Source organism: Ambystoma mexicanum, chromosome 10 (assembly GCF_040938575.1).
Source record: "Ambystoma mexicanum isolate Mex_15411 chromosome 10, UKY_AmexF1_1, whole genome shotgun sequence".
NCBI lineage: Eukaryota > Metazoa > Chordata > Amphibia > Caudata > Ambystomatidae > Ambystoma > Ambystoma mexicanum.
The window spans coordinates 427,059,228-427,080,666 of record NC_090932.1 but is presented as its reverse complement, the minus strand read 5'-3'; the positions used below and the strand labels follow the sequence as shown (position 1 = coordinate 427,080,666).

The 21,439-nt window shown below is 40.4% G+C and overlaps 1 protein-coding gene across 1 annotated transcript in view; it reads left to right on the top strand.

Annotated features, from left to right (window-relative positions):
- Positions 1–21,439, top strand: part of LOC138492881 (period circadian protein homolog 2-like) — a 344,827-nt gene that overhangs the window by 183,443 nt on the left and 139,945 nt on the right. The window lies entirely within an intron of this gene.

Below are 21,439 nucleotides of genomic sequence, written 5' to 3'. Positions count from 1 at the left end.
TTTTCATTGGGACCCCTGCTCCCTCCTTCTCTCCTACTCTCTGGCCGCCCTCCATGGGTCCTTTCCCCTCACCCTCTTGTGACGCTAAAAACTTTGGCATCATCTTCAACTCTGGATGTGTGTGATTTTCCCCAAAATAATTATTCGAATAGGAGAATTATTAAAAAATGGCCAAGTAAACATGACCGACAAAGCAATATGTTCGAAGATGTTTGCAATGGTGCTAAATTAAACATGTACATTTTGGATCATGAAATAAACGTCTAAATACCATCAGTCCACTAATAATTCTAGAATGAAATCCACATTTAATTTTTTTACCTTTTTCACCAAACAATGTAACCTAGCTGACAACATCCCATAACAAAACATGTAGTCAAACATGCAGTCTTCTACTGACACTTATTTCCATTTCTCATTTTTATTAATCATAGAATAATTATCCTGTGAACGACTGAGTCGTGAAATGCCTCCTACTTGTGACACGTAGCTGTGAAAACAAGTGTATCTCAAACGTATTTGTTAATGAACAAAAGGCCACAATATGCACCCAGTTGCACAACTAGATAATGGCCCAACACTGTAATAACAGGGACTTAGACTACCCCACCTGTCTGGCGCTGGCCCGGAGTGGATCCAGCACACTTTGTACAGAACCCTATCGGTGGTCTGTGCATAAGACAACACCCAACTTACGTTTCATGCATAGACAGTTTATTCATGTGATTTATAAAAATAGCATTACAAAGCTATCATCCAAAACCTTTTGTTTGCCCGTAATTGGCGGGTAGAAATACACTGTTTGAGGCATCTCAAATGAACCTCATACAATGGAACTTTGCATACAGTTTATGCAATGTGCGTTAGTACATCTGGTAACTTTCAAATGTGGTATAGTTGTCTTCACATCTATCTAGTCGACACTCAATGGTGTTTCTGGCACCCTGTAGGTAGCTAGTCTTCTGGTGCCGTCTTCAGGACCAGTTTAGGGGACTCGATGTGTCACAGAGATGGGACATCTAATGGTAAGGAGGTACAATTTAAAAACTGGGTGAGTCTCTTCAGGGACCGTGGTGCCTGAAAATTGTGCTGGGCTGTGTCCTACCTGGGCCATTTCTTTACAGTGTCGCAGGTTGGTGAAGAAAACAGTTTGAGTTCTTCGCTCCAAACGCCTCCTGTGCGCTTGTATTTAATTCAATCCTGTTTGTAATAGCATCTTAATAAAATGAATATTTACATATTTCATAACACACCATTGCTTAATCATAACAAAAGCGAAATAGATCCCAAATAGGGCCCATCAGTCCTCACACACATGTGCATGTGCATGTATAACGGAACATTGTACATGTATATTTCCAACCGAAGTGTCCACATATGTTTGAATGTCTTTTCAATCACAGTCTTTATATATGTGTGAAATCAACATTTCTTATTATTGTATATATTACACAAAACAATAAAATTAAATAAATAAATAAAACAAATGGCTAACATAACTAACTAAAACAATAAAATAAAATGACAAACTTGTGGGTCTCCATTTTTCCCATTTTCATTCACCAGCAACGCTGCAGAATTAACTTCAACTGACTACTGTTCCATTGATGGCATTCACTATCTTCATGACCGCACCTCTGAGATGGCCTGATCACCAAATTTCCATTGCATCATCCCTTCAGTGGAATTCTTTCAGCCTGGCGCTCTTGGGTGTTTCTCAAAAGAAATCATCTCTTTTAGCATCCCAGTCTATTTGCCTCCACTTCCATACTTCGGTCCGGGCTCAATGATGACTTGTGCTCCCGTGGCTTTAAGACCCACCACAATCAGTATAATCATCATCCATGTTGCCGGCGTAATTGTCATTGTCGTCCTCCTTGCAGACTTTGTCTTTGCACCCATCCGGGGCTTTCCTGGGACTTCCTCCCGTAGACTTCAGGAATCCGTCATCTCTCGCGTCCTCCGGTCCTGCGACCTCTGACCCCTGCCAATATGTCAGTTAATCGTGTCTAAATCAAATAGAAAAGGAACAGATTAAGTACATAGCACTATACCAATTTTACCCTTTCTACTACCTTACCAAAAACAAAAATGTGGCCCAAAACATTATGATCCTTTACTTTCGAATTCCTGCAATTAAGCACATCTTAGAGAAAAACAATAATATTTACATCTCACATTATTATACATCACATCAATTTTCATGTAGAACACTTTAGCACAGTGTACCATAGTAAGTTAACCTGATTAAGCACCTTTCATCAATGCATAGTACAACACTTTCTCCAAATGTGGCACTTTCATTTGCATTTATCTCCACACTAAACAATATATCTGGTTTCTTATGGCGGGAGACCTATACCACCCTGTCATTAGGTTACATACATTATGAAACAGCTAATTACATCTTTGTTTTCCATGTAATCAGTACATTTAACCTGTTTCTACCTGCTCAAGTCTCCTGACTTCATGCTTCGGATGACACGGCTTAATTTGGTTAACATGAACAAACTGTTCTGTGACCATTTCACCCTCTGTCTTTAATATTTTATAGACTACCGGGGACATTTTATCTATTATTTCAAAGGGACCTTGCCATGCCGCAAGAAATTTTGAGTTTTTATGTCTACCTTTCCCGAAATGGAACTTATATACCCGATCACCTATTTTATACTCTTTCACAGATGTATTTTTTATCATAGTATGACTTTGCACTATCAGCACCTCTTTCCAAATTTCGCTGCACAAATGAAAATGCATGTTGTAAATGCTTTCTCAGTTCTTCCACATACTCATGAACTGTAGATGCACTCACAAGTGTTTGCTCATGCGTCCTGTATAATAAATGTTGTAGTAGTACCATTTTCCTTCCTGTCAACACCTCATGAGGACTGATACCTGTCGCTTTAGCAGGAGTCGACCTGATGGCCATCAATACTAAAGGTAATCGCAAATCCCAACTAGAACCTGCCTCTACTACAAACTTCTTTAGTATCTCCATGACAGATCTATTACAAAGTTCAATATTCCCAGAAGATGCGGGCCGATATGCGATGTGCAACTTCCTTTTTACCCCCAATATCTGCCACACCTTGCTCATTAAGGTGCTTGTGAAATGACTTCTTCTGTCTGACTCTATTCTTTGTGGTAATCCAAATCTTGAAAATATGTGATTTACCAGCAATGTAGCTGCTGTTTGTGCACTACAATCTGGTGCAGGAATACATTCTACCCATTTCAACATTAAACATACCACCGTCAAAAGATAACGATAACGGTTTCCCCTTCTCGATCTCTTTACAGGCCCTACATAGTCAATTTGTAAATCTGACCATGGAAGAGTTAAACCTCTTTTTATTAATGGAGCTCTATGAAGCAGGTTTAAATTGTGTACATACCAGACATCCCCTGGTAAATAATTTCACATCTTGGGACATATGTGGCCAGTAAGCATAATCTTTCAGTATCTCTAAAGTTTTTTGTGAACCTTTGTGTCCTGCAGTTATTGCATCATGCGCATGGTGTAACATTAGCCCTCTGAATGGAAGAGGTACCACCCACTGTATCTGCCCTGTTATGGCTTCCCTGATAACCAGACCATCCTGCAGTTTAATTTGTTTTTTGTTCTTTAATAACACTCTCAACTCTTCTTTTCCTGTGCAATCATTTTCAGTTAAAGGATTTTGTTTGGGGTCCATCAAATGATTATAATAGACCCCCAATACAGTGTCATCTTTTTGCACCGTAATCAGATCCTGATCTGGTGTATCATAACTCCATTGCATTACGGGTTGTTCAACTTCTTTTGGAGCTTTAGAGTGTGTAACCGCATCTATTTGTATTTCACCAATTAAGTGTTCAATGGGCAACAATTCTCCCATAACAGCCCGAATCTTGGCCAATTGATCTGCTTTATCATTCCCCTCCTTATCCTCGTTTTCAAATGTCCACAAATTTTCCTCCAGTATACTGTTAAATCATTCTCTGACACTAATTTCTCTATAGCTTGTATCATTTTCTCATGTTTGAGGGGCTTTTTGTTATATGTGAGCATGCCCCTTGCTTTCCAGCCAGGCAGATTTTCTACAAAACTATTTTGTGCATAATCAGAATCAGTCACCACAACCATTTCACTGAATTTGTTATCAACTGCAGTAGTAATTGCTTTATAAATGGCTGCTAACTCTGCTACCTGGCTACTCTTAGCCCTAATTCTCATTCCTATACTAGGAATGTCCTCGCATCTCAACCAGACATTTCCTATCCCTGACACCAACTGTTTATTGCTGTCATTTTCAATGTGAAAAGCACATCCATCGACATACACAATTGGTAATTCCTTGCATGTATTTGCATCAAAAGCTTTGTGTGGAGATTGTTCAAACTCCTCCAAACTGGACTCCACCTCTACCTCATTTGATACACATTCAGCTGCACAGTCATGTAGATCTGCCAACCCTTGAGCAATTGGGCTCTTTTTATTCTGGCCATATCTCACTTCTACAAGCAAGCCCTGCAATGCCAATGTCCATGAAGTAATTCTGGACTGTGCTAGATTGCCTGATCTAATCCTTTTACTCTGTAAAAACTGCAATGGTTGATGATTTGTCTAAATGATTACCTTCTCCCCTTGAACAATGGGACAAAAATGTTGCAATGCCCATACAGAGCCTTTTCACATTCACTGAATTTAGTCTCCACCTGAGAAAATGCTTTACTTGCATAAGCAATAGTTTTATGGTTCAAATCATGTTTGAGATAACACTGCTGACATACACTGCTCAGAGATGGGGTAGGCCGAGCATGGTGCCTTTATGAGGCATTCTTTCAATTTAGCAACTGCCTCAGATTGCTCCTTTTCCCATTTCCAGGGCGCATTCAGCTTCAATAGTTTAGTCAATGGCTGAGTGATTTCAGCATAATTTTCAATAAATTTCCTGTTATATCCCGTCATTCCTAATAAACTTTATAAACCTTTCATGTTTCTAGGATCTTTCAATTTCTGTATGGCCTCCACCTTTTTCTTTTGTGGATTTAACCCGTGTTCAGTTACTTCATGGCCTAGGAAATACACCTTTTTCTTGAACCATTGGGCTTTCTGTAGAGATACTTTGGCACCCGCCTTTTGAAATTGATCAAGTACATGTCTAATTTCATCAAAATGACTTTTTAAGTTTTCATTTTTTATCAGGACATCATCTACATAAACTATGGTCCCTCTTTCCGCTGCATCTGGCATAGCTTTTCTCAAAAATATGCCAAATTTGCTTCCACTATTGACATACCCAAATGGTGTTCTGGACCAAGCATATTGCGTTTTATCAAATAAAAATGCAAATAAATTCTGAATGTCTTCTGTAAATGGCACACACCAGTACCCAGATGTAAGATCTAATGTGGTAAATACCTTTGACCCATGCACTTGAGCAAGGCCTTGATCAATGAATGGCAGCGGCCATCTAAACACTGGCACTCTTTTATTTAATTCCCTTAGGTCTGCACTCAGACGCCATTGCCCATTGCCCATTTGGCTTTAGAGTGTTGGAGGTACTATTAATTGGTCTGATCATTCCCCTAGACTGCAAGTTTTTAATTATCTCTGTCAATGACTCTAAGCATGCCAGTGGTAATCGATATTGTTGCACAAATACTGGATTTCTACCACACCCCTCTGGTAATGTGCCAACATGTAAATCTGTTAGGCCGCAATCATATGCGTCTTTGGCAAAAACTTCCTTAAATTCCATAAATATTTTTCTCAATTCTTTCTTATCCTCTTCGCTATCACAGGCATTTGCTAACAGAATCTGCTCCTCTACCATTTTTGAAAATTCTGGGAAATCCTCCAATGGAGGAACCTCTGTGATTTCGTCCAACTGTGTGGCTGTATCTCTCTGCAAAGCTGCCACTTTTAAATATTTTGGCATATCAGCCTCCATTTCAGTGTGCTGATTCCTGTTTCATTTTCATTTAAATCAAATAATATACAATTCTCCTGGTGACAGCACACTGTCTCATTGGAATCAAAAGGGTACACAGATCGAATTTTGAACATCCCTTTGGGTTGAGAATCCAGGTACTCTGGCAACACACCCTGTGCATCTACATATCTCTCAGGGATATTCCCAATCACCATATTGATGAAATCTGCAGTATAATGTGATTTTTGTATGGCCATTCCTAGCACGGAATTCTCTACTAAATTAACATCTTGACATCCTTTATTATCCATCATAATTTTTACTGACCCCTCCCCAATATCTACCAATGGGGTATATTCATAATCCAGCCCTTACTGTTTCATGGATTAATTCAAGCACACAAATGCATCAGCATCCTTCATTTGCTGTCCATTCTTGCGCTTTGGTGTTATAGCAACCTGATTGGTGAATGCAGGAATAGTAATATCCTTCTTCATCTGTAGTTCAATTGCATATGGCACCAATTGTGCACAATGATAAGCCTTTCTTTTGTCTTCAAATTCGGGCACAGGCCCGCCCAGCCGGAACCATATTTTTTGGTTAAGGTAATCTAAGACCATGCACATCCTGTGCATGATATCATTGCCCAGATAAAAATCATTTGGTGTTCCACTCACTACCCACACATTGTGGTAGATGTTTTTTTTTTTTCCAACATTAATCTTTAGCATGCACCTTCCTGCAATTCGATTTTCAAAATCTGGATTGTCCAAACCAGAGATATGTTGGTTTTTAATTTTAAATTTCGGGATCTCCTCCCTTTCCATTATTCTCTGCAGTAGTTTCTCATTAATAAAACTGCTTTCCTGTTCAAGCGCCAAAGTGGCTTTTATCATTTTAGGACAGCCATTTATACCAATATGAATCCATGTCTGATCATCTTCCATATGTATTTCAGCAAGAGTGGTGATGTGTTTTACTGTATCTGCTTTAAGGATGGAGTTCTGTTTGCACTTCTTATCTTTTAAATAGAAGCACAATGTGTGTTCATCTATTTCAGTTTGCCATTTCTTCCTAGGATCCAAATAAATCTGCACAGATTGTTTTTCTTATTCACTTTGCATTTTGTTCTGACACATCAAAATAATGGTGACACTAGGCACACAGCTATTCTAGACGTACACCTCCACTGCATCATTCGATTTGGCAATAGTATAGCATTCATTTACGCTGCTGTTTTGTGACTTTATTTTCTTAGACCTTAACGGTTTTTTAGTTAAAGACCACAGAACCCCATTTACCCCATCAATGAGAGGAGACAATCTTTTCAGGAAATCTGTTCCCATCAAGAATATAATTTCACAAATAGATGTGATAAATACTTCCTGTTTCATTCTGTGTTTTCCTATCTTTATGTCAACTTCAGTTACACCTTCGATAGGCACCTCCTCACCATTAAAGTTATGTACTGGGCCTACATTCTGTCTCACTTTAATCTGATTCTGTGGAGATCTCCCTTCATTGATACTTTTTACCAATTCTTTGGACATAATTGTGGCCTGTGTACCTGTGTCAGTCATTGCAAATGTATTGCACTTTTCTTCCACAGTAATGGGAGCATAATATCTGTCTTCAACTTCCTCTAATACACACAAAGTGTGAATTTTTACTGATTTCAGAATTCACTTTTCTCAGACCATTCTCACTCTTGGCTAAGCAGATTGGTAAAAGAAAGGACATTTTTCCCTCCTTTCTGTCCATTTCTATTTGAGCCTTACCCATCTCCTCATGTTCAGATGTCATTTGGAGTGTGGCCACTGTTCGCCCTTCCATCCGGGGATCATCAGAGTTCACACTGCAATTCTCCAACTGAATACGCATATGAACATCACCTGATAATTTGTAATTTTCTAATTCTGGGCATTTGTTGGTATTTGGCATTACATCAGTCTTTTTAATTTCTTCAAAAATCTGTGGCTCAAAGAACTCTTCAGGTGACTGATCTGTACCCTCCTTTATAGTACGTATTCTTCCTGCCTGTATTTTATTAGCATCTTGATTGTTTAGGGCGGGTGTTCTAACATTCACATCTACTCCCTCATCAATTATTTAATCAGTGCATGAGTTGTCTTTCTTAAATCTGTCTCTTTGTTCCTTTGGGATTTCATGTTCTTCTCGTTTTCCTTTTTCATTTGTACACATTTCCAACGTTTGATTAAACTCTATGTTAAACCAAACCTCTTTTTTAGATGTGTTTGCAATTTCTGCCTCCTGTTCATTTGCAGGTATTTTCGTTTTTAAATCATTAAACAGCTGAGGGTCATTATGCAAAACCGGATCAGGGAAATCTGTCTTTTTATCATTGCCGGGGTCATGAATATTTAGTCACTTATTATCAGAAGCCACCATGTCACTTCTATGACCTTCTGCCCCTTCATTTGATGACTGGTTTTGAGCTGTACAGAGTTTTCCTATTTGTTCAGCCAACATTTTTACTTGGGCCTCGAGACACTGGAATCTTTTCATTTCTCTAGAATCTTCTCTTTGCGGCCTATGCCGATATTGGTTGTTCTCCCCCTGGTTAAATCTATTCTGGTATCTCTCAGGAGAGTGATTCCTATTTGAATTGTTTCTGAACTCTTGATTCATGTGGGGCGGTGAGCGGGGTGTACCTATTCTTTGGTTGTAATCGCCTGGTGGCGGCGATTGATTGTATTGACCTGCAGCATAGTTCATATTCTGCCTCGTGTCCTGTCTCTCATTTTGTAAGTACTGTCCCCTATGCTGATTCCCATTTTCAGTAAATCGATCCACATACCGTGGTCTGTCCTGGTTACCATATATCATGGTGTTGGGGTCAAATCTGCTCTGTGTCCCCAATGTCTGATAGGGACTATTACTTCTTAGATCTTGATTTTGTCTCTGATTATTGTTCATGCCTGACATATCTAGTCGATATCCTGCCCGGGGTCTGTCTCCTAAGTACCTAGGGCTAATGTAACTCTCCCTATTACTAGGATGATGTGACTGAAACATCGGTCCTGAGGGCGTCAACCTCTGTGGAGTACCCCTCTATTCGGATGTCATATTATTTTTGCCCAGACTTTGAGCGGACTCAAGTGACATTTTAGCCGACCTGATATCCATTACTGTTGCCGAGGATTCTTTAGATTTTGATCTTGTTTCTTTCATTTTATCAGCCTCTCTACCCTGACAGTAGAGCACTTCATACAGTTTTGTACTTTGGTGTACAATCCATTCAAGGGACTTCTCACAATCAAACTCGCGGACTAACTGTGATATAATGTCTTTCTGCAAGCCATAAAAATAGGCAGTTTTAAACTACATTGGAATTGGGATTAAAAGATGCATCAAAACGAGAAAAAGCTCTTTTTAAGTCTTGAAGAAATTGGCGAGGTGATGTATTTGGCCCAGCTGTGATCGTGTGTGCAACTTTCCTTGCCTCCTGTAATGACTGGAATGGAGAAAAATGACACCTAATCTCTTTTTCAAATTCTGCCCATGACATATTCTCCTGTTCATTTAATCCCCTGATAATGCTCGATGTGGGAGCATCCAGAGTTAAGTGAGAGTATTGTCTGTATTGTTCCTTGGGTATGTGTAGGGCTTTAAATATATCATGCAACGCTTCTAAGTGGTCCTCTGTACAGCACTCCCCTCCTTTTTTGAACGGTTTGATCAGAGCCTTGATTGACTTCATTATCTTGATAGGGCTACTTGGTGCTATATCTAGAATTGCATTACTTTGTGGTTCAACCCTTGTCCCAAGTGTATGAGATTGGTGGCAACCCCCAATGGGTGTGTCAAACTTCCCAAAACTGCTGCAATCAAGCCCAGACACCGGCACAATCACTGGGCGCTATCTCCCAGCCTAGAAATGGAATTCACCTCAATCCCATTGAATGTGGTGCCCTGTCGCTTGTCTTGGGACCTGAAATCACATATCTGCTGTTCCAAATCCTTGCACTTTTTAAGAAGTTGGTCTGCCTCCTTACGCTGGTATGCGTTCACCCATTTTATTAATCACATTTGGCATAATGCTCATTTGCATTTGACATACATTAAACTCTTTGTCTCTCTTGTCCCTTTCTTGAAACAATTTAGCTATCTCTTGTTCAACAGTCTGAAGCTCACCTTCTTTCTCTAAATTCTATCTGTAAAACTTGTATTTCCAAAATAGCCTCATCTTTATCTTGTCTAATATGACCTACGAATCCTTTCAAGTGTTTTAATTCTTGCTCACTGTCCTCAAACAGTTTTTTTCTTTGAGACAATTAAGTGTGGAATTCTTTTCACTTTGATTGCATGTCCTTTTGACATACCTCCAGTTCTGCTCTTAACCTTTCCTCCTGTTCACTAGCTCCATCTAATTTGACTTTTAGTTTGCTAATTAGATTGGCATCATTTTCTTGCATTCGCAGAGACCTATTTACAATGAACCATGTTTTGGCACAAAACCGTATCAAACAGTCTTTCTCTGCAGGTTTGTCAGCAGCATTTAATAATCTCAGAAGACAGACCTGAATTATGCTACCCTCTTCAAAATGTTGTCCAGTGGTTCTTTCTGAACTTCCCCATAGATACGGTCATGCCACTCTGTGGTATTACCTGATGACCATGTTCCATGTGCATATAATTTTGCCTCCAAATATTTCACCAACTCTGGGAATGTGGCATCAATTTGCAACATTCTGACATTCACCTTCAGTGTCACACTGCTCTCACAAAATGAGTTACCTTAAATGCACGTATGGCAGTGTGGAATACACTTGCCACGCCCAGTAGATGCTCTACAGTCTGTTCCCGGCCAACACACTATTTATGTTGGAGGTTTTGTCTTATTGGGGTAAATTTGCTATTTGGCAGTATTTTCTGACAGTGATATTTCTGTGGTAAACTGGTGGTAAACTGGCTTTACATTTAGAGATAGCTTAGTATTACTCTATTTTGGTGATTATATATTGTTACCTTGTGTTGGTGGTAATTTTAGTGGTATCTTACTTTGTGGTATTTTCAGAATTACCTTATTTTTGTGGTATAGTGGTGAGCATGGTTTTTTATACTACAACCCCATCATAAAGCACACATTTCCTCTCTATTAGAATGTCTTTTAGTCACCTGTAGAGAACCCCCAGACCTATCACACCTGAGAGAACCCAATGAATTTATTCAGAACGCCACCTATGGTTTGTGGCTGGTATTACTGGTTTATGTACATCCAGTAATCTATGTGTCTCATCTGACACTGCCTTCTTTCCTGCATGCAAAGAAAGGCTCACTCACAACACCTACACCCACCTTCCTACCTTGCATGTATTCATTCACTTTTCCTTGCTTGGTATTTTAGCTACAGTGGTAAATTTGCAAATGCTTTACCGCTCTGGTATAAACATCAAACCCTTGTGATTCCCCTGTATAGAAAAGATTCACAGAAGCATAAATGACACCAAAATCCCAGCCTTTGTTTTTTGCACTCTGTATTATATAGCAATTATAAAGAGGAATACATCTTACCACATGATATCACAGACCTTGCCGATTTGTAGACCCAGTGCCAAACTCCTTAGCATGTGTGGGGAGCTGCTAGCTGATTTAGTTCATAGCTAGCGCTCACACACACATGGAGTCCAGGAGCATTTATTATGTAGCACCGTCTGTCTCTCTGTACCAGCAAAATCTGAATCCTTCCCCCTGATTATTTCTTAAGAAAACTCTAGGTCAGCCCCCAATTGACGTGGATCATCCACCTCCAATTCCTACCAATCATAATAAAAGAATGTGCTGCATTATTTCTTCGCCTGTTTAGAACAATTAAGACTTCCGCCCCACAAAATAACTGTTTTATTTTTCCTTTCCTGCAGGTGCATATTTCTGCTCTCCACGGAGAAAACAAAAACGCTCACATGGACTGAGTGTGCAACTCTTCATGGAAAATAAAGTGAATTTCAAACCGTGCATGTAAAAACATAGAATACATTTCATTGTGCATAAAAACTGCATTAATACTGTTAGAGGGGCTGAAATTAATATATTAATAAAGGCAGTTAGTACAAGGTTAATTAGTTATGTATTTCTAATGCAGTTCTCACACATGAAAACATCCAATTTATAAAAATGTGAACCTCTTCATTTAAAATGACAGCACACTGTGCTAAAACGTTTTTTGTTTGCTAAATGTTCTGAAAAACCGCCTGTATTTAGATATTGCATACTGGCAATAAAATCCCCATATATATCCTTAAAAGCTCAATATCATACCCTTCCAATGCCAATAGAACATTATTTGCATCCACAGAAATGGAAAGAACAAAATAAAACACAACACGGCACACAGTATTGTCCCTTATACACTATCAAACCCTTCTGATGCAAATCGAAATAAGGTAACACCGTCATAAATTGGAAGAACACAGTGAACACGGCCTCATTACGAGTGTGGCGTTAAGTGGTAAAGAGTTTGGGACTGGAGTGAAGGATTTGCCTCCAAGAAAATTCTGGAGCTAAATCCTTACACTCACTGCCCAAAAATCGTCAGAATCCATGGAATTACTATGGCGGAAATTCTGCCATGGTAATTCCACCAAAAAAGCCCCATTGGGTCCAATGGACTCAAAATAAATGGGGAATTACACTGCCACCACCACTTGTAATCAGGTGGAAATTCCGCCTGGTCAAGTGGCAGTAACAGTAATTCATTACGGTGATTCTTTGACAGATTTACCACTGAATTACCGCCTCACTCGTAATGAGGCTGACAGTACTGTGCACCTCTTCTAATGCCAACAGAAAATGTAATGGTTTATAATAGGGAAGGAGACACATTGGACAGCAAAACAACTATTTTTGGATGTTGAAGAGGAGCTTCTTCTTCTCCAAATGCACTGGAATTTTATTGGCCTTTAGGGGATTTTCTTCTTTTCCTTTTGGAGCTCTTGTCCTTTTTCAATGGCAGGCACCTTACATCCCAGGACTAATCTATCAATGAAGTTGACTCTTTTGCATGACCCAATTCCTCATTTGTAGAACCTGTTGGTTTCCATTCAGAAGTCAGTGCCATTAACAGAGCAGCAAAACACCACATTGGTATTGGTGGCATATGGCATCTGTACCTTGATTTTGAGCTTTGCTTCGACCATCAGATCATGATCTGAAATCCTGTCATGCAAATTCCTTGATTTGTTTGTTGTTGTTTACATATTGCCATGATATGGGAGCGGGTCAGCTTGAGGCCACTAATTCACACTCTCCATGGAGGGGATTTAAATGTACTTGAGCTACAAGGCTGCACAAAGTACCCTTGGCATGCATAGTTTGTTGTTAACAATATGGGAAGGGGAGCTTAAGGTGAGCAGCTAAGTTGCTACTGTTGCCTATTCAAGTGATCCAGGTGTGGGATTAATGTAGAGCAGTATGGATGTCTGTGTCTGGTATATAAATGCCAGTGAGAATGCAGGTTGCTTATGCTCTGTGTGACTAGATTTGTGATATCATGTATGGCTGGTGAAATGTTCAGTGGATAATGTATACATGCTTTAGTGAATTTTCCAGGAGGGAATGTTTAGTGATGTTCTTATCTTGATGGATCTTTTAGTGTGCCTCTGCCTATCTATTCACTTGAAGAAGATGACTAGTCCTTACTTGTTGCCTGTTCTACTACAGTAAATAAGTGACTTGCGTTTTATCTGATGCCTCTAATCTGGTCCATAGAGTCTTCACCTTTTCCTAATTTGGTAGCAGAGTGCACCGTAGAGTTCAGTAAGCAGCAGACTGGTGGAGACAATGGGCCTCATTATGAGGTAGGCGGTAGCCATGGTGCTATTAGCATCCCCCATAGGGCTCAATGGGAATGGGGATGTAGATAATATTATTAGCTCTGAAGTCCCTTAGCGGGTCCCGTCCTTAACACCTGGTCAGACCAGGCATTAAGGAAGGGACCCGCTAAGGGACCTTGGAATATGGAGTTAAGGGATTACCGGCACCCTTACTGGTGCCGGTAACCCCTTACCTCCTACCTCGTAATGAGGCCCAATGTATGTGTTTCAGCCTGAATGCTGTTTATGGTGACAAAGCTGCTGGATGAAAGGAGATTCCGAGGTGCAGGAACGCTGTCATTGAGTGCACCGTAGAGTATATTTAGCAGAAGACTGTTGGGAGACAGCATCTGTGTTGCAGCCTGGACAGCATTTATGTTGTCACAACTGCTGGACGAAAGGAGATGCTGAGACGCAGAGCGCCATCACTGAATGCAACCCAGAGTGCAGTTAGCAGCAGACTGGTGGAGACAGCGTGTGTCCTGCAGCACAGATGACGATTATGGTGACACAGCTGCTGGACGAATGGAGATGCACCATAGAATGCAGTTAGCAGCAGTTGTGAGCAGAGGAAGCCTGTGCTGCGGAAATGCTGAGTGTGATAAGCCGGCGCCTACTGTTTTAAATGGTTCCATGTGATAATATCCCCGCAAAAATATCGCCATACAAATATTTTGCCATATTTTTGCTGCGATATTACCCCATGGAACCTGCGGGGGGCACCCCCGCAACCCCTATATATTTTAAAAGGGAGCGGGGGACACCCCCGCAACACCCCCATCCATTTATCCCATAAATTATCCCCACCAAAAATATCGCCTATGGCCGTTCCCGACTACCATATGTACGCCAATATTTTTGGTGGGGATAATATTACCTGGTACCTTTTAAATATATTGATATCTAATTTGTAGTTCTGAGTGTTGTTAGCAGAATCACACCTCTTGGAGGCCTCCACCCTAAGGCTGCATCAATTGCAACTGTTAATGTGAATGATGGAATGATGGATGTCTTGTATATCTGACTCAACACATTTATGTATGGGGACACACCAGTTCCTTTGCATCCAGAACGGTAAGAGAAACAGAAAATTGAAATACAGAGTTAGAACGGGAGTTACTAGTGTAATTATAACCTGTTTGTCTCATACAACTTTTGCCAAAATCAGAAAAAAAGGAAAAGATCCAAAAAGAACACAAAGGTTCCAGCTGCCAGTGGGCAGGACGCAGCGTCAGCATCAATGAGCATCCTCCCATACCTCATTATGCATAAAAAAGGGAACAATCAAGTCAACAGAATCGAGTACGTGGAGTGCGTCGAAGGAGAGCCCGATAAGAGTGATGACTCTATAGTGGTAGTAAACCCAGACACGCAGACCATCAAAGTGGTACCAGTTGAAAAAGGGCAATGGAAGAGCAGCACAACTCAATGAAGATAAATTGGGCTCCAGGTTCAATGAAAATCATTTATTTGGCTAAGACTGGGGAACAGAACTGCAGAGGTTTGAGTGAACAGTTCATATACCCCCAGGTAGTGATCAATTATGCTAAAACGGCCACAAGGGGATGTCTAAAATCTCCCTCTGATCAAGAATGGTACACACTGAAATGGGAAGCTAAAGGATTGCATGCAAAGAAGGCCACACATTTACTGTTATTAATGGCCCTATTCCTGTGTACAGAATACATCATATTGAACTGACAGGCAGTTTTAGGCCTCTTTGCAGAGATTCTTCCCCTAAGACCCATACAATTGAGCGATAAAGCTCAAGTGGCTTTCAGCAACACTCAGAAAACTGATGCAGTTGTTCTACATATACCTTCCAATGCCATCTATAACTTGATCTTAAAGGAATTTGAGATTCATTTGAGTATGGGGTTCAAGATATATCCATACAAAGAGCAGTTGGAGAGGATAATTCCACAGACGTCCGTGCAAGATTAGTTGAGGATTGGTAATCCTACCATGAAATGCACATTAACTATGGACGGCAGGAGGGGCCTTAATGAAAATACAAAGGAAGTAAACAGCACAAGAAGAAATGACGGGTCCTGGTTGGAAGCTGCCATGATAATCTTATCATGGAACACAAGAGACCACATTTGTTTCAGGAATACACTGATGAAGTTCCAACCTTGGTATGATTTACCATCTTTGCCCTGCAGGAAGTATGGCTTTTAGATCCACCAAAAATGGATGGCTACTGCATATTCCTGAACAAAGCAAAATGGGGGGAGCTGGGACGTCCATACGGTGGCCTCTTAACTGGGATCAGCATTTCATTTTGCCCCATTATTGAAAGACGGGACCTCCAATCCCCAGACATTCTGGTGGTGAAAATGGCTTGGCCATCTGAAACAACGAAAGATACGGTCCATTTATTATATATCAACATTTATTGGAACGAAAAATGTACTGCTCATTGTGATCTTTTAAATAATTTGAATATGTTGTTGCATGATTGGTATTGTAGCTATGATCAAGGTAGTAATTTATGTTGGGGATTGGAATTGTTTAATCCCAGAGTGGGATAGGAGATTGCATGTACAAAGTGTGTACTACAAACAGAAAGGTAGACAGAACAAGGGCTTATATGGGTGGCATACTTGCATGCCTGTTCCCTTTGGAAACTAAATGGAAACACACAGGGAGAATTCCAGGAAAACATACATTGAAAGGGGGGCAAGTCAATGGACTATTAGTTATATGTGGGCATCAGAAAAGAATTCTCGCATTAATTAATCACTTGTAGTAAAGTATACTTCAGCTAGCGAACAGGTAATTCCATGTTCAAATTAGATGTTACAAATTGGGTGTATGGCATGGAAACCTCACAAATTCCAATATTTAAGAAAGCTAAAGAATCTAGAGCAGCGGGCTTGGATGGGTTGCCAAATTTGGTGATGAAAAACAATATTGGGCTTAGGTCAAGAGTTCTATTTGCCAGGTTTGGGTCAATTGTGGTGGCAGGTAAAGTTCCTGAGTCATGTAAAGCTTCCTATGGTGTGCTAGTTTTCAAAAAGGGGTACCTAAGAGACCCGGGTAAAATTACTGCACCGTAGCACTATTGGACTCATCAAAAATATTTTCAGGCTTCATTTTGTTCTAAATGGGCTGTATGAATAGAAAAAAACCCACAGCATTTAAAACAGGTTTGTCGAAATACCTCTGGAACCACTCTAAATGGGATGATTATAAAACTCTTAAGACAATTTCTAAGAGGTCAAGCACCATTGTACGTGGGAAGTGTGGATCTGACAAATGCATTTAACACAGTGAATTGAACTTTACTTAGGAACAAATGATACAACTGGAGATTGAAGGTGGCCTACTAAGACTACTAATTGAACTACATGTGAACAACACGGTTCAAATTAGACTAGATCTAATTGCAAACTATGAACCCCAATATCCACGTTCATTCAAACAGGGCTGCATATTTATACTGGCTAGACCTGGTAGAAAACACATGTCACTCTTTTCCACCAAGCATTGGTTCCATGTGTTTGTCGGCATTGTTATTTTCAGACAACATTGTCCTTTTTGATAAGACGTATACGTTTTCTGAAAACCCCTGCATTAGTATTTGGGACAGAGTAATGAACACAAACAAAATGTAAGTGTTATTAATTTTTTTTATTATTATTTGTATAAAATTGTAACTTTGACAATTTTTACAAAGCAATGCAACGTAAGGCTCACAGTGATTGTGAGATGTAACGTTTGGTTCCTGATCTCTAGTCCTGCGTCATTGTTTGTTTTAGTGATTTGCTTCATGTTTTTGTAATTTCTAACTGGTTTTCTTTACTTCATTCCTTTAGGTTTTCAAATTATGAACTTTCTGTATGTGCTTTTCCCTCTAAATCCAGACTCTGTAGGAAATTGCTGTTGCCACAGTCAGGGATGTGTTGTCTCCACACATCATCCAGTTCAACCAAGACTCTTCCTCTAGTGTGAGTTGTTTATGCCTTTTGTGTTGCAGGTATGTGGATCTCAAGTTCACTGTCCCTGGGCATAACAAGAGGTGTTGCACCGTTTCAATTACGTTTGCATCTTTGCAATAGCGACGTGTTGCTAAGGGATTGGCTAAGGGATTGGCTAGCACCTCATTTGTTTTCAGGACATCCAATCACGCACTTAAATATGTTGTGCGTAGTGCCTTATCAGGGAACTTTCTTAGGTAATTTCGGACCTCGTCCACTTTTTGCGTGTTCATTGATAAGCGGGCGGTCGATTTGTACTCGCTTGATTTATCCAATGTCTCTATCCAATCTCAAATTTTCAATTTTGCTTTGGCTTTGTCTGGTATTCGTTCAAGTTCCTCTTGGGAACTTCCAATTTTCTCAAGAAGGTCCAGATCCCTTTTTGACCAGTCTTTCAGCATCCGGCTTTTCCCTGTCGTCATTTCCTTGTGGATGATTTCAAGGATTTTTGGCCGGGGCTTTCTCAAGATTTTCCCAAAAAAAAGCAGGCTGTTTCTGTCTGCCACAGATTTCAATGAGGATAAGCTAAGTTCCCTTCTGATTAGTGCCGCTGGAGTCGAGGGTGGAAGTTTCAGGACCTTGCGCCAGAATAGTCCTTCCAGTTTTGTCCAGAGTGTGTTTGGGAGTTGTGACATTGCTTCTGCACCGTAGGTGAACGCCGGTGTAACTTTGGCTATGTAGAAGTTGATCACTGGCAGTAATGAAAACTTGCCTAACTTTCTTTCGCGGATCAATGCTGAGCTGCGAGTGTGGTTGTTTTTGCGTGAAGGAACTCCTGCATTGTTGTTTCCATTCTACGTCGAGTGCATCGACCAGAGTAGTTTTTCTGCCTTTTTTGTTCTCTTCTCGATGATCATGACCTTAATTTTATTTGTGTTAATGTCCAGGTCATTTTTTTTAGGTAAGCTGAGAGTCTGTTTAGGTGGCGCTGTAGTCCGATGGCTGTCTGGTCCAAGAGGATTATGCCATCCATGTAAAGAAGCCTTTTGATCTTTGACTCTCCTATTGTGGGAGGAAATGAGCGGGTGTTGTTTTCGATGTCGACGATATCAGCGGTATATGCATTGTATAATGCTGTTACCAAGGAGCTACCTTGTTTTACCCCTCTGTTGGTCTCTATGGGGTGTGAAAGGTGGCCCGCTGCATTTAGACGCACTCTCATCGAAGTGTCTGAATTGAGTGCTTTGATTGGTTCGGAGATGTTGTCTGGGCACTTTGCTTTCTTTAATTTTAGTTGTTAATACCTAAGAAACAATTTGAAAAAGTCCCTGTTTGGAGGATAGGAGAGACGAGAATAGAATCAGTAATGGAGCTTACATACCTTTGCTGCACGATCAGAAAGAGATGGTGAGTCAGGTAACTATTAGAATAAAATCTAAATTGGGCAGTTTGTTCGCGCAAACAAGAAAAATATTTTGCAAATATTCACTCATATCGGCAACTCGCTTTTATCTTGGAAAAGTGATACCTGCTATCCTTTATGGCCGGTAATAATAAACCTAGACTGGATAGCCTTAAACGTATTGAAGGAAAATTCTGGCAAAAATTATTGGGGCCCCTGGCAGCCATCCCCTTCGTTGTGATAAGACATGAGTTAAGTCTACCTTTGTGGCTTACAATAATGAACATTGCCAAGTTAAGATTGTATTATAAGATAATTAGCTCCACCACCCTTATTGTTGTATGAAGATTTTAATTTGGCGCTAGAAGGGAAATCATATACTCCACTGTTCAATGTGAGATGGATTGTAGGAAAATCCTAGACTAATTGGATACCGATAAGATGCAATTCTTGTAGAATGCAATGAACCTAAACAGTAAGGTATAGTTAGGAGAATGCTATGTGGACCACGACTAAATATGAATATCTAAACACAATTTTGAATTATCAAAAGATTACAAATGTTATAAGAGTGTCCCACAATATATTACTGGGGTCCCTAATCATAAATTCAGACATGTATTTATGTCATTTAGATTACATTTATTGGGAACACTAGATAGGTGGGGTCCATTTAGAGGAATAAAGAAAGAAGATAGATTCTGTTGACTGTGCAGTCAACTTGCTCATAATGAAACTTTAACACATTGGACAACAGCATGATCTTAAACATTTAATGTTAGAACTGCAGAGTTTCAAGTATTGGATACAATATTTAAAAAAAGTGAAGGGTTCTGGGCAAGGCTCAGAAACCGCCAACTTTCTGAGAGGAGGAGAGTTTGGAGCTTAGAGTATAACTCCAGTTCTGCACCAAAAGACTTGCATCCCAGGCACGTGGCCTTGCGGCTCATGGCGTGCCGTCAATCTACTGCTCTTAGGTTGTAACCTGGAGAGGCTTAGTGGGTTCCTGGAGGAATGGTTTGGTTGAGGCTTCTCTTCTGGTACTTTTGGTCCTGAATGGTGCAGCGAGGCAATGTCCTGCAATCCCCTGGCCTTTCTTTGTGGAGGCTACAACTGTACAGGAGTATCTCATAGCAGATTCCTAGATTTGCAGTGTTGCAGAAAACTATGTTTTTCCATTACGTTTTCCTGTTGGGGATGCTGGCTAGACCTGGCAGTGGGAGTAGGGGCCATTTCCACATAGATGGCCCAGTTCTGGTGTAGTCTACGTAGGAGGATTTTGTTTTAACGTTATATCCCGTGCCAGCATTAGTTTTGTTGGAATGTTGGCACGATGGGTAACGATGGGTAATTCCTCCTATGGGCAGAGGGTTGGAATGATGGGAGTATTTGGGAAAGTAGGGCTCATTACGAGTTTGGAGGTATTTCGGAGGTAAATCCACCGAGATACCAACAAACGGATTTACAGTTATCACTACTTGGTCCCATTGATTTACCACAGGAGTACAAGTGGTTTTAGGTGGTGTAAATCCCCATTTTCTGAAGTTCATAGGTCTCCATTGGGGATTTTTGGCAGTATTACCACTGGTGTAATATTCTGTGATTTTTTGGGAGGAAAAGTGGAGGATTCACCTCCAGCATCATGCTGAAAGTACATCCTCCACTTCTCCAAAAATTTGCAGAATTACCACTTGTAATTGCATCTATGGTAATTCCGCCAAAACTTTGCAGGTGGCGGTAACAATGCTTTTTTGGCTGGTAGGGCACCTGGCTTATCTCCAGCATTTAGCTGAAGGTAACCCAGGTGCCCCACCGGCACTCCTGTAGTCAGGCAGTCTGGTAAAGTGCCGGTGTCCTTAGATACTGGCACATTTTTACCGGACCACTGACTCAGAATGAGCCCCAATGTTCTTAGTAAACAGTTCCAAAGTATTAAACAATAAAAGTTATCCCAATATTATTTTCAGAAAAAGTCCATACATTTAGTCACTGATATTCCATATTGGAATCAAATTTGAGGTCATACTGTCTTCTACGCATTTCTATTCAGGGGACCCTTCTTCAGGAGGAGACTCAACATCTTCTTACTGAAAAGATAATTAATGAAAATAAAATGTGTCATGTGACTATCATTTGCACTCAATATCTTACTATCCAACCTGCCTGCCAGTGCAGAGCAACACTGCATGCACTTAGCCTACCCAGGATCGCATTGTTTAACAACTAAGTGCTAAGTGCCACCCTGCGGATCTCGACAACACACTACCCTACCATTTTGTGCCCCAGCATATTACCAGTGATGTGTGTGCGTGTGCGAGTGCTGTGAAGACATCATGAAGCAAGACACAGACAGGAGACTTA